This window comes from Artibeus jamaicensis, unplaced genomic scaffold, assembly GCF_021234435.1.
Source record: "Artibeus jamaicensis isolate MK-2021 breed Jamaican fruit bat unplaced genomic scaffold, CSHL_Jam_final contig_3206, whole genome shotgun sequence".
NCBI lineage: Eukaryota > Metazoa > Chordata > Mammalia > Chiroptera > Phyllostomidae > Artibeus > Artibeus jamaicensis.
The window spans coordinates 1511148-1528351 of record NW_026521757.1 but is presented as its reverse complement, the minus strand read 5'-3'; the positions used below and the strand labels follow the sequence as shown (position 1 = coordinate 1528351).

The 17204-nt window shown below is 35.3% G+C and overlaps 1 non-coding gene across 1 annotated transcript; it reads right to left on the bottom strand.

Annotated features, from left to right (window-relative positions):
* Positions 1-7855: 7855 nt before the first annotated feature.
* On the bottom strand, positions 7856-7959 carry LOC119039958 (U6 spliceosomal RNA). The gene has a single exon (XR_005080757.2). It is a non-coding gene; the product is annotated as a U6 spliceosomal RNA (small nuclear RNA).
* Between the last annotated feature and the right edge of the window lie 9245 nt (positions 7960-17204).

Below are 17204 nucleotides of genomic sequence, written 5' to 3'. Positions count from 1 at the left end.
CACCCTGTGTGTCACTGGTACCTTTCAAGTTGTCACCCCTGAGCTTGATCTCAGAGGAAGGTGAATCTATGTTTGTTTTTTTAAGAATAACTGCTTGTGGCTCCAGAAGTTTCTTCTGCCAACTCAATCCTCACTGGTTTTTGCAACCAGAAGTTGTGGGGACTTACCTTCCTGGCACTGGAACTCTGCACTGGGGCTTCTGGTGTGAGGCTGGGACTCAGTGCTCTCAGGATATCCCTCCCAAATTTTTATCCACCACACATGGGTTATGGACCAGCCTGTTCTACATCTGTGCCCCTCCTACCAGTCTGGATGGGTGTGGTTTCTTCAGTTCTGTAGTTGTCAGACTTCTATTCAACTTAATTTTTGAAGGTTCTGAGTGATGATCGTTTTCTATTTCAGTTGTAATATTGATGTGGTTGTACAGAGAGGCAAGCCATGTCTGCCTATGCTACCATCTTGACTAGAACTCCTGAACATCTTTTCATAAATTATTTGCTACATGAACACTTTTTTTCAATGGCTGTCTATTCATAGCTTTTGTCCAGTTTTTTAATTTTTATTTATTTCTGCCTTTCTGAAAGAGAAATTTTATTTTATTAAAAAAATGTTATTTATTTTTAGAGAGCAGAGAAAGAAAGGAGAAAGAGAGGGAGAGAAACATCAATATGTAGTTGCCTCTTGTGCACCCCTGACTGGGGACCTGGCCTACACCCAGGCACGTTCCCTGATTAGAAATCAAACTAGCCACACTTTGGTTGGCAGGCCATGCTCAATCCACTGAGCTACACTAGCCTGGGGTTGTCCAATTTTTAATGGATTGTTTTCCTATTGTTTTATTTTAAATGTTTCTCATATATTCTGGATACAGCTACTTTTATCAGATATATGGTTTTCATATATCTCTCCTAATTTTTAGTTTGCTTTTTTATTCCATTTTTCCCAGAGCAAGTGTTTTTTATTTAAATAAATTTCAACTTACCATTTTTTTCTTTTGTAGATTGTGTTTTTTGTACTACATACCCAACCAGGTCACTCAGATTTTTCTCATATATATCTTCTCAAAGTCTTATATTTTGCATTTTACATTTTAGTTAAATAGTCCACTTTTACTGTTGTGTATGTCAATGTAAGAAACATCCAAACATGTAAGACTTTTTATGAGTTTATTTGAGTGAAATGAAAACAATTAATGAAAAGCAAAACTTCAACAGATGGAGAAAATGCTCCAGAAAATGGTAGTCCTGTACCCTGCTTTGTGCATTACAATAAAAAGATAAGGCATAAGGAGAGTTACATGAAGTACATTGGTGATAGATTAGGGAAGTGTAGGAGAAAGCAAAGTGGGGAAATTTCTGGGATTGGATAAAGAGTAACATGAGACACATACTTGTTTTACATAGGTTGGTGCAGAATAGTTAACAGTCAACAGTTAACACAGTAACAATAACAAAGGAGATTTGTGATCTTGTTCTGGTGTGGTACCTATGCTTTGATGGATCTGGAAAAAGGAAATTTGGCATTCCAAAGGAATGCTAATAATAAAAATATAATAGGCTCAATTCGGGTAAAGATGAGGGAAGATTGTTGGGGAAGATTCTAACCTACGACATGACTGCCTGTGTGACCGGCTTTTAGTTAGAAAGTATTAGTTTCATACCATCCTGTGTGATTACTTTATGTCTCTGAGTTTGTATGCCCACCCCATACACCACCCCTGAGCTTGTCAGTTTTGGTACGTGACCCCTTTTTGTCCAAATGTAAGACATAAGGTTCACATTTTTCCATATGGGCTTCCATTATTCTTAATATTGTTTAGTCAAAAGACTGTTATAATTTCTGTATATATTATATAAAATAAATTTATTAAAAAGCAATGAAACCATAAGCAAAAGTTAATTTATTCAAAATTTTAAAATTTGTATTTAATAAAGTATATCATGGAATAGTTAGTAGGTAGATGATGAAAAGAAGATATTTATATTTTCTAAACTGACAGTATTAGATCAGTAGGTTCATTTGTTATAATTAATGAAGCAGTATTGATATATTAATATTGTTAGCTGAAATTAATTACTCTATTAATATTTTCTTTATTTTTATTTATTGTTGTTTTTGTTTCAAGATTTCATCTGGTTACCAGATTACATTTAATTGTCATGTCTCCTTGAACTTCTCTGGGCTATGATAATTTTTCTAATTTTCCTGGTTTTGATGACTGTGACAGTTTTGAGGTATATTGTAAGGTGCCTTTCTAATGGAATTTGTCTGATGGTTCTCATGATTAGACTGCGGTTATGGGGTTTTAGGGGGAAGAGCGCAGAGTTAAAGTACCATTTTCATTGCATTCTATCAGCCATACATGTATGAACCTGATTTATCCCTGTTCATGTTGATCTTAATCACCCGGTTGAAGTAGTGCTTGTCAGGTTTCTCCACTGTCAAGTTACTCTATTTTCCTTCTTTCTCTACTGTGCTCTTTGGAATAAGGTCACTATACACAGCCCGCATCTATGGAGTTGGGAGTTAAGCACACTCTTCTTCAAAAAGAAAACCTTAATATTTTTAAAGTATTTATCAGAAACTTAAAACATACAGATTTCCATGTGTTTCAGAAAACCTTATAAATTACAATTCAAGGTGAGGTGAATAAGGGCCAAAAAGAACAACAGCTTTTTTGGGTTTTTAATTCCATTCTATTATTTCATCAGTCTCTCAGATCACTTCTTTTTTTTTTAATATTTTATTTATTTATATTTAGAGGGGAGGGGAAGAGAAACATCAATGTATGGTTGCCTTTCGTGCGTCCCCTGCTGGGAACTGGCCTGCAGGGAACTGATCTGCAACCCAGGCATGTGCCCTGACTGGGAATCGAACCGCCATTCTCTGGTTGGCAGGTCTGTGCTCAATCCACTGAGCTACACCAGCCAGGGCCCTCAGGTCACTTCTTGTCTTGACTTTCATCCAGAGCCCTCAGACTAATTTCCACACCAAGTTTTCTCAATTTAAATGGTATTGTTATTTTGGGACAGGTAATTTTTTGTTGTTGGGGAATGCCCTGTATACTGTTGAATCTTTGTCAGTATCCTGGCTTCTACTCACTGGATACTGGTAGCATGTCCCCTATACTTTGTCCTTGGCTGTGCCAAACAAAAATTTCTCCTGACATTGCCAACTGTCTCGTGGATGGCCAAATCAACCTGGTGGAGAATCACTGCTATGGAGTATCATCCACCTTCTAAATTAACATCTAATTATTTCACTTAAACATTTAACAGATATATTGTCAATACATGTCTCAACACACTTAAACTTTTCCTAGATTATTTATGCTCTTTAGCTATTTATTTTATCTGAAGTTCTCACTACCCTGTAGAAATGGAGGATTCTGCCCTACATTCTAATACCCTGGAGAAAATATATGAAAGAGAATCTCCTGGCCCTTTATAACACTTTCTAATCACTTACTTCTCCTTTATTTATAAATCCCTCCAATTGAGGATCAAATTATCACTAAATACGGTCTTTCTGCATTCTAATAACTACTAATTTTCAAAACATTTCTTTGAGTTATTGAAAGGTTGGGCTCCTGGCTTTCTACCTAACCCCTGCTTGCTGTAAGTCCAGTGGAACATTAGCAATACAGACTATGTCTGACCAAGAACCAAAAATGCAGCAACCATATTACTGACTGAACAATTGGTTTCTTTTATCACCACAGCCATTAGTTTTCCCTGGGAAATCTTTTTTTTCTATGTTTCTTTAAACTTGTCTCCCCACACTAGTATGCTTCAGTTTGTCATTTTAAACTCTCTTACTGACTACTTTCAACAGCATTGCTTTCAATATTTATTCCTAGTCTCTATCCTATTTAATTAAGCACTCCTACTTGGTTAGGATAATCTTTTAGACTTAGATTGTTTTTTAAGTACTTTGCTTCAAAAATCTGCCACTGCCTGAAAAATGAGGCATAAACACTTTGGTATGGGCATTCAAAGACCCTTTTGTAGTTTTTTTAAAGTACTTTCCAATATCTACTTGTGCTGTAATAAGATTTTATTGTATAAAATAAAACCTCAAACTTCAGTAACATAACTATTTAACTTATAAACATTTATTTCTCACACATGAATTTCTGGGTTGACTTGGCACATCTAATCTAGGCTGCAGCTTTTTCAGACCTGAGCCTGCTCTGCACCTGTCCATCTTCTTCCAGCCAATAGGCAGCCAAGTTACATTGCTCTCCTGGAGAAGTTGAAAGTATGTGGGGTTTCAGAACCAGCTACCCCAAGATGTTTCTCAGTGGTGTGCGGATCACTCTGAACCAAAGTAAATGAATGGTAGCTTCAGGCTCATGAGAAACTTTTTCCCTTCTCCTTAACTACCTAGGAAAACTTGAATCAGGAGCCTCACCCACAATAAGATATTATCAGAGATAACATCTTTTGACCTATCTATAGGATAGGGCAAAATTTTATTTACTAAATATCTGTTACTATCCTGCAATAACTTCAAAACCCTCAAGGTGCATTACATCATCTGTACCTTGGGGTGTCTTATATGCTGATGATCTCTTTCTATCTTTGAACCTGTCCTGCAGGTGAGGTTCCTGACTCTCTCATGCATATGGGGTGCTCATGTATATGTTGTGGCTGTTTTCTCTTGCTAATCTGTCTCATGTTGATTTGATTATTAGACTACCTAGAAGAATTTTGAGGGTAAAGGAAGGTTTGTTTCTGCCTCCCCCACCTCCCAAATCATATGAGAGCTTAAAAATATATGATGCCTCTTACTTAATCCCTAAGCACTATTGTTTCATCTCATATTTCATTAATCAAAGCAAGTGAAATGATCAGACCCTTAGCCAAGGAATGGAGAGTTATCTGATGCCTAAGATGAGGCTATAGCCCATGTGTTCATAGGAAGGGGTGAAGAATCAGGCCAAGAAAGTGTCATATACTTTCATACCTCTGTGCCTTTACATATGCTGTTCTCTCTGTCTCAATTGTCTTACCAGATTACCTTTGTAATCTGGTAAAATTTTAATCACCATTAAACATGTAGTTAAATCGCTTTATCTGTAAAGTTTATTCCTTTTCAAACAGGCAGACTAAATTTTCTGTTTGTCTTTGCTGACATAATTCTGTTTACATTATTTTGTATACTTGTTTATTAAATCATTCAAGTGCAGAAAGACTATTGCTTACCATTTACCTGAATCCTCCACTGGGCTCAGAGAGGATTCTTTAGATTATGGGAAGGATGCGTATTTCCTTTGCTGGGCCCATAGTATGTATCCATCCAAACTGTTGAAAGATTTGATGAATTTAACTCTATCTAAATGGCTGGACAATGTCTCTGGTCACATCTCTGAAATATTAAGAATCATTGTAGATAAGAAGTTTACAGGAAAAATAGAGAAAAACTCTTTTATTTTCCTTCTACAAACCCAAATGGACTATATTGTTACCTATGACTTTAAAGAATAGACAGTGTGTATAAGCCTGTTTTCAAATTGATACACCAAATTTTGGGAAGAGGACACATGGTGCAAATGCAAAAATAGAGGTTTTATAATTGTGGAAGCTCCTCGTATGTAGATACCACACAGACAGTAAGATGTTAAAACACAGGAGAGAACTGCTGAAGCTCATGTTGAAACCACACCCCTATATTTATTATTCAGCAAGGTTCTTTTAGCTCCTGTTACTTATTTTTAATCTTTATTTAGTCTTCAAAATAAAGTCCAAAAACAAAATCAAGAAAAGCTCTGATATTAATAACACTCAGCAATTTTATTCTAATTTGTTAAAATTGCATCTAAGTGGGTGTCCTTTGGAAAGATGATTGTATCTGTGATATCGGAGATAAAGGATGAAACTGAGATGTGTGGTGCCTACATTTACCACTGAGATGACCAACTGGTCGGTAACCAAGATGCATACCTTAGTTATATGAGGAAAACCAAAACAAACAAAAAATGAGCAAACTACTAAATTAGTATGCTGTGTAGACACATCTGTTGGTTTTTACTTTTCTATTGGACATAATTCAGTCTCATGCCTTAACAACTCTACACTCAAATGAGACTGAGTTAAGAAGAATAACCAAGCTTCCAAACATCCCTATTAGCAGTAACAATATTAAAGAGGTAATTGAAGTGCATTTCTTATTTTTGCATCACTTTGTTCTATTACTTTTCCTAATAAGGTGACAATTTTTAAAAATACTTTCAAGTGTTAAGTAATAAAACAACATTTACCTCATATGAACTTTTACTTGAATATTGAATCAGTGACTATGACTAAATAGATCACAATAAGGCTACAAATTTATCAGCAAATAAAATCAATAAAAACCACTAAGTTACTGGATTTATGGTTTTAACTGATTTATAATGATGTACAGGTGATTCATTGCTATTGTCAAGTATTATATTTACTCATTAGGAAGATAAATACTTTTGGTAGCAGAAACTTTTTGTTAAGGACAATAGTTGGAATTATTTTTTCTAAACAATCCTATAACAGAAAAAAGTTTAAGTCACATAATGTTTTTAGACTAGTACCAAATTCAGATTTTACCTTTTTTTGTGGCAACACAATTATTTAAATTATTGGAAAAATAACTCAGAAGGAAGTTTCATACATAAGTTAGTTATGGATTGAAAACTTTACTTCAAAATTATCTCATATGCTGACATATTTAAAACTTATTCCTTATAAATGAATATATAAATTATATATAAGTATGTATATATATTATATTTACACATTTTATATACATATAACCCAGTAGTAAGTACTTTTGCCAGATATTGTTGGTTAGATAATCTATGGACTAGCTATTCCAAACATCTTTTTCGGTTGCTAATTTTGAAACATTGAGGCAAACATATAAAGCTAAATACAGGGTCCAGCAGAAGTGAGGCCTGCCTGAGTGTGGTTGGTAGGGTAATAATATGGGTGTAATAATTTATAGTGTTAATTTAAACATTTCACCTAAAATGCCATATGGTATGCTTGAGTGTGATATTGTTATATTACAGAATCACATACTTATGATTTTGTAGTAAAATATTTTGTAATAAAAAAGGGGTGTTATTTGTGCTGGGCCCTGAAATCTCAGATGCAACTAAGTTTTTCCATGGTTCCATTTCTACTAGAATAGGTGGAAATGTAAGGAAAACTCAGCTTGAGAGTTGTCTGGATATTTTTCTTACTCCCTTTGACTAATGAGATAAAAGTCTTATCAGCTTCTGACTCCACCCCATTCTTGCTTCTGAATGCCTTCATCAGTTATCATACTAGGATCTGAAGTCTTATTGCAACCATCGAGGAAAAGATATTGTAAAAGAAGACAAAGAGAAAAACATAGAATCTTAATGATAGTGTTATGGTTGTTCCAAGCAATAATGAATGCATGAATGCTTGGAACAACCTACCTCCAAATTTCTTTTTATATGAAAAAATGTCCTATCCCCCTCACCCTTGTTTAAACTCCTGTTACTTTTATTCACAAGCATTGGTATTTGGTACCCTGTTCTCAGAAACTTTTGAATATTAAAACTATCTTTGGTTCTACCAAAATTAAAACTATTTCTGTAAGCATTTGGCTATTTTGCAGAAACAGAATTATGACTTCTACCAATTTCTATAAAACTAAAATCCAGTTTATTTTCATGAATCAATATCTTCCTTAAGAGTCTTACAAATTTATATATATATATATAATAACAATATAATATATACATTAATACATATTACAGGTAATAAGTCATGATTATATAGATAGTAGCAAACTAATATCAAAGCATTATCAATATAAAGTATATTCAAAGTACTATTAGTTTAAAAAATATATGGAGTGCTTCAGAAATTTGCATGTCATCCTTGCACAGGGGCCATGCTAATCTTTACATCATTCCAATTTTAGTCTGTGTTCTGTGGAAGTGAGCACAAAAATATGATTTCTTTTTCTCAGTAGTTTTATATAAAAATAATTAGAGGCCCTTGCTGGTGTGGCTCAGTGGATTGAATGCCAGCCTGCTAACCACAGGGGTGCCAATTTGATTCCCAGTCAGGACACGTGCCTGACTTTACGGCCAGGTCACCAGTGAGGGTGTTAGAGAGGCAACCTCACATTGATGTTTCTCTCTCTCTCTTTCTCCCTCCCTTCCCCTCTGTCTAAAAATAAATAAGTAATATCTTTACAAAATTAGATATATGCTTCTCTTCTAGAGAAATCGATCAACATGAATATAAGCACAACTTCTTAGAAGTCCCAGGCATATTTTATAATTGTGTTGGTAATATTAAAATACTCAAGAAATCCTAAAATGCTTGATTTAGAGCTTATTGACCTAGTGCTTACTCAAATATCACTAATGTATTTTCTTTGCCTGCAGTGATGTATAAATTGTGTCTCTTTAAAAAAGAATAATGCTTTTATAATTCAAAAAAATTGCCTCCTTCATTTCTGCCAGCTGTTTGGATTAGGCTGGGTTTATGTAGTGAAGCAAAGAGTGAATTAGCATAATCTAAATTGTTTAGTTCAAGCTTCCAAAATATCTTTACTTCAAATTTTTAAAAAATCATTTGTTTGTTTAAAACATTTCTTTTTTCTTTAAATACATTTTTATTTTTCAATTACATTTGACATACAATATTATGTATCTTAGTAAACATATATAACTTATTAAAGTGATCACCCTGATAAATCTAGTACCCATCTAATACCAAACATAGTTATTACAATATTATTGACTATATTCCCTATGTTGTACTTTATAACCCTGTGACTATTCTACAACTGTGGTATTTAGTTAGATAGGCATGAACAGAGTAGGAACCATATGCCAGGTACAAAGGGGTCACCAGGAGGGCAAGCCCTAGGTGCCTAGCAATGGACAAAACTATAAGCTGTTGCACAGCCACGCCCTAAGGCATTAATCCCTGGAGACATCTAGGCCTCAGCTGTGTTTCAGCTCCAGGCCCAGAGAAGCAGCAAAATCAGACAAAGTGATGACACAGCTAACATCAGGACCAGCTGCATTGACTAATAATCCCCTATGCTGCTGCCGACCAGTCAGTGGAGGCTAGGACCCTGAAGGAACACACCTGGAAAGCTGATGGATATTGTATTGAGATCCTCTCCTGAGACCTATAGATAGAAGCCCTTAAGACAGAGACCTCAGCTGTGTTCTTCCTCTCTTTTCCTAACTACACCTTTCCTTCCTCTTTGGTCTCTCAATGAATGTAAATTTCTCTCTCTCTCTCTCTCTCTCTCTCTCTCTCTCTCCCTCTCTCTCCCCCCTAAGCCCCAAGGGCCTTTCTCTTGCCTCTGTAACTTGTTTCATCAGCCCATTTCTTCTATGGCTCAGTTCTTTCTACCTCTGTGACTTTCTATACAAGCTTTTTCTTACAGGTTGCATCTTGGCTCTGAATGCTTTCTTAGCCAGAACCCAAGTGTTGAGGTTACTGAGCTGAGGTCTAACACCTAGTGCCATTTCACCACCAACATAACTACTAATTTGTACTTCTTAATTCTTTCACTTTTTTCACCCATTTTCCTAACTCACCTCTGTCTGGCAAACATCAAAATATTCTCTGTATCTACAAGTTTGTTTGTGTTCTGCTTGTTTATTTATTTTGTTTTTTAGATTCCACATATTTTCTTTTCAAAAGGTGTCCACATGCTACCTCATGCATCTAAGAAAAATTTTGTTTGTTTGAAATATTAGTTTTATTTTTGAGGTGAGGAGATTGAGATTTAGAGATGGTAATTGATAAAACTCATCTAGTTATTAAGTGGCAGATACAGAATTGAATTGAGTACTTAAAAAATTTATTTTATCTTCACCTGAGGACTTTTTTCCCATTGCTTTTAAGAGAGAGAGGAAGAGTGAGAGAGAAATATGTATTAAAGAAAGAAGCATAGATTGGTTTCAGCCCTTATGCACTCCGGCAAGTGATTCTACGTGCCCAGATCTAGACAGGGGGCTGGGGATTGACCCTGCAACCTAGGTATGTGCCCTGACCAGGAAATGAACCCACAACTTTTTGGTCATGGAATGATGCTTCAACCAAATGAGCCACACGTGCTAGGTGAATTCAAAACTTTTACTCTTAGCCCTGTTTTTTTTTAAGGCAAAAAAGAGTTTTGTGAAGACTTATTTATAATGTTTTCAAGATTTTTGTCCATATCTAATTTTCAGTGTTTTTCTTATGATATATCTGTTAGTAGGTCCCTTTATATTTATCCAGTTGTAACAGTGAAAAATTGCAACCTGCCTCACCATTCTTTTAACATTCTTTCTATAATTGTTGACTGTAACAAGTATGTAGTTTGTAGATAAATGGTATATTTGTATAAGAATTCTAGGCACAATTTCAAAAGACAGATTTTGACCTTCAGTCATCTCAGCTCTGGGAGATTTGCTGACTTTCAACTGTAAGACTGGAATGACATAAATACAGGATGGTGCACACCAGACCATCGCTTGACCAGTTTCCAAATTCTTATCAGAATGGGCTGTGCTGGTCTGCGTGAAGAGGACTTTTCAATCCCCCTCCCCTTGACCTCTTTTTTTCTGCTTTCCCTCTCCCTCCTTATAAAATCTCTGTCTGCACTGAGATCTTGTGATGGGGTTTGGGACGAGCGTCTCACATCTTCTCAAGTGGCCAGCCCTTGAATAAATCCCTTTCATTTTTGCCAGCACTTGTCTTACCAGTTTGGCTTTTGTTGCAGCTGGACCTGTGTTTGGTACCACTGTGTGGAATTTGTTGAGTTTCTTAGATGTGCAGGTTATAATATTTCAATAAATCTGAGGATTTTTGAGCCATTTCTTTTTTGAGTTTTTCCCCCCTGCTCTGTCCTATCCTCCTTGTGGTCTCGTTACATGTACGTTAGTGTTTTTAATGGTGTCCCTAGTTTTTATGAGGCTTCCTTCTCTTCCTTGGATTGCATAATTTCAGTTATTATAAATTTCAACTCTATAACTCTATTTGTTTTTTTAAAAATAATGCTTTGCTCTTTATTGATATTTACTCTTTGATTCAACCTTGTCGGTGTTCATTTTTATTTCATTAATCATGGTTTCCTATATTTCTGAGAACATATTTACAATAATTACTTCTAATTTTTATTCTTATAAATCTGACATATCTGGTCTCACAGGCACTTTCTGTTTGTTAGTGACTGACTACATTATTTTAGGGAAATCTACCCCAGTCCCCTACCCCAGCCCTCATCACACACGGTGTTCAGCCACTGGTGTAGGGGTGGCTATGCCAATAGTCACTCTGGAAAGAAAGTAGCATTGGGAAGAATTTCTCTTTCTTTGCCCACACTCAGGTTTTAAACTTAGCTAGTTGCCACCTAATTGCTATTTTATTTTCAACAATGTCCTAGAGCATAAATTACTGCACACAGTAATCCAATCAAATTCTAGTTGCTTTGAAGGAATAGCTTTTGAGGTCAGCATTTAATCTTTGTTTTGACCCTTCTCACCTGTCTTATTTTCTGAAATAGGTTCTGAAAGCTGGCCCACCTATAGTTTAGCCTGTTTCTTGAATCTCCTACCAATTGCTTTTCTTTATAAACAACTGCCACGGTTCTTAAGAGTACCTTCAGGCTTGAACTGCTTCACTGTCTGTTGCCAATGAAGTCAGTTTCTTTAGGATGAAATTAGGAACTTCTCTGTTTTTCGGTCTGTTTCTACTCCTAGAGCACATCTTGAGCCAGAGCTCAGTAGGGGACGAGTGATACTCTTGCTCTAGTTGCTGAGCAATGGGCTTAGATGCAGCAGAGCCCTGTGTCCTTGCTTGACTTAAAACAACAACTGTAGGAGCCAGGAGAACGGTGATTAGTATTCCAGCATTTTCAGCAGCTCCGTGCACAAAGTAGAACCTCTGTTCCACAGGTGTCCCACCTTACAACTGTGTTGCTGTGGCTGAACAGCAAGTAGGGTCCTGGTGCCCACTGCCAACCTCTAGGCAAAATTCCACAGGCAAAGGTGTGGTGATAAAGAAAGGAGTTTTTATTCAAAAGCTACACAATTTTGGATAATAGCTTCCCATGTACGTTAGTCAGCTACAGTTTTAATCACTTACGGCTATTGATTAAGGCTAAAATCGTTAACACCTGAGTTTTCCTATCATTTACCCCCTGTTAGTATTTAATTATCTCATTTCTATGGGATTAGTTTATAAACTAAAACAACATAAGATCCAAAAGCTACACAATTTTGGAAGAATGACAGGTTTCTGCCTCAGAGCTCATCTCCTCTAGACCATCCAAAGAATAATAACCCTGCCACCTCTGCCAGGCCAGCCCAAACCCAGGCTGTACTTGAAGTTTCTTCTCCCATCCAAAACCCATCCAAAATACCACGCTTTGGGAAATTCAGGCAGCTGCAGCATAATCATCCAGGCACCTTCAAGGAGGAAGAGAGCCTGAGAGCCAGTCTCTGCCGATATTTTAAATTTTCTGGTCTATAACTCCTTGTGCTCTGGAAGTGTTCAGCTTCTTAGCTACTCCCACCCTGGACTGTATACCATTGCCTTGGACAGTCTCCTTCTATGACCCCTTCCCTGTTCTCCCCAGCAATCTGATCAGATCCCTCTATATTACCAGACTAAAGGGGTCCTCTTGCATGCACACATCAAAGCATCGTAAGATGTGAATAGGAGCTTGCCACAAAGGAAGTAAGGGCTTATTTTTAAGGACGTGGCCCACACCCAGAGACAGGTGCTTTAATATTCAGAGATATGGCCTCCCTGATGGCTTCCAGGGGATGGGTTATATAGCAGAAAAATCACTTATCACAGTGACCAAAAAAGTCAGGGTCTTGGTGTGGTCAGGGTCTTGTCTTTACCGACTGTTCGGTGCTAGGGTAGGGTGTAGTTGATCATCGCATCTGGTCCTGATGTCAGCCACATCACTTCATCTGGTTTGACCACTTTTCTGGACCTGGAGCTGAACCACAGCTGAGGCCTAGATGTTATCTGCAGTTTCACAGAAACTCTGTCCTTGTGGTCAACATACCTAAGCCTTTGTTCCTGAAATTGTTTGGTGCTGATCAGAACCTCATTGTCCTCAGTGCTTAGTGATTAAAGGATTGCATATGCAAGGAAGGAGACAGGTGAGTTGGGGTGCTGAATGAGGCCAGTTTGAATCAATAAGAAAAAGATAAACTTTTGTGTTAAAAAATGGTTTCTATGCAGTTACAACTGCACTCCCCAGGACTCAGCTGTGGTAACGGATAGCTGAGGGCTGATGAGAAATGCCAATATCCTGCTTCCCTACAGATGAAAGTCCTCCATCTGGGTGCCAGGGTCAGAGGGACCTCTGTGTTCTTGGCTGCAGTGGCTGCGGTGTCGGCTCCCTCTCACCGGGTTGGGAGGACAGTGAGAGGGTTTAAATATCACACAGTATTTTCTTTAAACAGATTGTTGTAGTTGTTTTTGGTATAGATAGTTCATTTTTTGGATCACCCTTAGGGCCAAGGGCTTCAAGTGGTAGTATTGATTTTAGTTTTCACCGGTTTCACTCAGAAGTGATCAACAGCACCCCTTATACTGCCAAGGGTAAAGTTAATCTTCTGTACAGTTTTTGATGTTTGTTTGCAGATAGAGCTAAAGGGAGATGAGAATCACTAATTTGATTAAAAGTTACAAAACAGCACTGTAATGAGTCAGTTTTGCTTACAGTTCTGGTATGGATGATGTAATTTGTTAACTTAGATATATTTCTGTGCTTTCAGTGCAATTGAAAATATAAATAGAGTTTGAATCCAATTATAAATATAAATATGCAAATCTCAAACTGTTTGTGAAAGTTGAAATATCCTATATATTTTTTTCTTGACAGAGAATGATGACTATGTTAAGACAAACCAATTTAGATAAATTGTGTTATTCTAAATGACATTAGATTTAAAAACCACTTTTCTTATGCATAAATTTGATATATTTGTTTCTCTAAACTTCTGCCAATTTTTAATCTTTAACTATGATAACATAACTACAATACTGAAAGAGAAATCACCAGAATAAATTATTTTAAGGTAAGATTAAGATTTGGGGGAAAATATTTTTATGTAACTATTAAATCTATTCTGTTAAATGTTCAGAAGTGGCTTTTCTGACTAAATAAAAGCAACAAAAAGTCAAAGTAACTTCTTACAAAATTATTCAAGTGAACAATAGGATCTGATTTTTTTACAATTTTCAAGTTACAAATTTATTTTTATAAATTCGTATCTCAGTAATATTTTAGACTTATAGCATAATGTTCTAAGCAATTTTATCATGAGGAAAGTATAAAAATAATTTTTCTCTAAATCATCCTGTTCTTTTCATTTGAAAACCAACTAGAAATACTGTATAAAAATTAATTATAAAAATAAATAGTAAGGGTATAGACTTTTGTTTACAAAGTCTTTTATTTATATAATCATATTTAAGTTTACCAACAGTTAACTAAGCGATATCACTATGACATATTATTTATTTAGCCCACGTGAGATGCTTTATATCATTCATACAACTGATATGTAATTGAAGAAGTTTTTCTGAAGGAAGTAGTATGCCAGGTTCCTGGGGAAAAAGAAAACATTTTAGAATAATATATTTTTTTCTAAAAGGAGTTAGTAATAGGAAAGCATACACACAAGACATAATAGTCTTCTAATTATCTAACATTCTAACATTCATAGAATGAGAATAATAAATAATGATTTACATAAAAATAAAGAATCTCTGCATGTAAGAACATAGCAGTTTGAAACTGAGTGATATACATCAAATTTAAACAGCTATTTTCCCACTTCAGTTCTAAACTTGTACTATTAAGCCGAAGATAAGTCAGCACAAACCAAACATTTATAATATTTAATAAAGTATTTTATTTATAACTGTTCTAATATTAAATTCCCACTTTTTTACCAGAATCAGTAAACACATAAAGAAAAAAAAACTATTTTAAATCTAGTTCAAGTACTATGTCAGCCACACTTTTTGAGACTGTTTTATATTAGCAGTTCTGTTTATTTGAAAGAATTTTAGAAAAACCTACAGCAAATGTTTGAACCTAAAAAGTAAGATTGAGTCTGTATATCAAATTCATGTCTAATGGATTTAATATATATATATATACATATATATACATACATATATATGTATATATATATATTAAAATACTACAAGAAAATACATAAATTGAAAAACATAATTCAAACAAAGTATGTATTGAGTGTCTACTGTGTTTAAGGTACTGGTCTGGTCTAAAATAGCTTCCTTTGTCAGTTGTTACCCTCATTCTATATATTTTGGAAATTTTAACAACTCCATGCTGTAGTTTGCTCCAATAAAATTTTTATAACAGCAGAACCAGTTCCAGATGGTTTTATTCTGTTAATGAGATGCTGAGTTGCTTTTCAGAGACAACAGAAAAAGACCACACGTCATGAAGCCTGGAACCAAAGTTTCGTGTTCCATTCCTCCCCACACTTTCCTCCAATGTGGAACCAAAGGAGCAGGACATAATTGAAACTTGAACACTGGAACTCTTTCAGAAGTTAAGGGTCCATTGTCCAGGAAGATGTGGTATTGATGCCCTTTTACCATAAATGGCTAAGTTTCATGGGCCTCCAATTAAAACTTGCCTAACAACATTTATTCATAGCCCCTTAAAAGCCCTTGTCCTGATCCAGCAAGCAAGATAGATTTGAACATTATGTTTCCTGTCTTCTAAGTTCTTACCTTTTTCTATCAATAAAACTTTGCTTAATATAAACTCTGATGTTCTGAGTTTTGACTTTTGAAGTGTCAGGCACAAGGACTTGGGTACCATAACATTCTGAGTTCAAGCAATATTTGATCTCTAATCCTGATTTTCTGCTTTTCCACCAAGAAAATACTACAACTGATAAATGAATTTGGCAATGTAGCAGAATACAAAATTAATATCCAGAAATAAGTTGCATTCTGTATGATAATAATGAAATAACAAAAAGGGAAATTAAGAAAACTATCCCACTCACAATTGCTTAAAAAAGAATGAAATACCTAGGAATATATCTAACCCAGGATGTAAAGAACTTGTACTCAGAAAATTATAAGACACTGAAGAACAAAATTGAAAAAGATACAAATAAGTGAATGCATATACCATGTTCATGGAAAGGAAGAATTAATAACATTAAAATGTCCATATTACCTAAAGCAATCTATAGATTCAACACAATTCCTATCAAAATTCCAATGATATATTTCACAGAACTAGATCAAATATTTCAAAAATTTGTATGGAACCACAAAAGGCCTCTTATAGCAATAGCAATCCTGAGAAATAACAATGTTGGAGGAATCATGGTACCTAGTATTAAACTATACTGTAAAGCCATAGGATCCAAAACAGCATGGTATTGGCATAGAAACAGATATGTAGATCAATGGAACACAATAGAAAGTCCAGAAATAAAGTCACACCTTGATAGTCAGTTAATATTTGACAGAGGAAGCAAGCACATACCATGGGCTAAAAATAGTTTATTTAATAAATGATGTTGGGAAATTTGGACAGATACATGAAGAAAAATGAAACTAGACCATCTTCTTACACCACACACAAGAATACATTGAAAATGGATCAAAGACTTAAATGTTAGACCCAAGACCATAAAAACTGTAGAAGAAAATATAGGCAGAAAAATCTCAGATATTGCTCATAGCAATTTTTTATTGGATATATCTCCCCTGGCAAGGGAAACAAAAAAATCAAGAAGCAAATTTGATTTTATCAAACTAAAAATATTTTACACAGCAAAGGAAATTATTAACAAAATAAAAAGAAAACACATAAAATGGGAGAACGTATTCATTGACACATCTGATAAAAAGTTAATATCCAAAATTGATAAACAACTTATAAAACTGAACACCAAAACAAACAAACAAACAAAAAACCAACAATGGGCAAAGAACCTGAATAGACACTTCTGCAAAGAGGACAAATAGTTGGCCAACAGACATATGAAAATATGCTCAACATCACTAATCATCAGAGAAATGAAATTTAAAACCACAATGAGGTATCATCCCACACCTGTCAGAATGACTATCATCAATAAATCAACAAACAAGTGCTGGCAAGGATGTGAAAAAAGTGGAACCCTTTTGCACAGTTGGTGGGAATGCAGA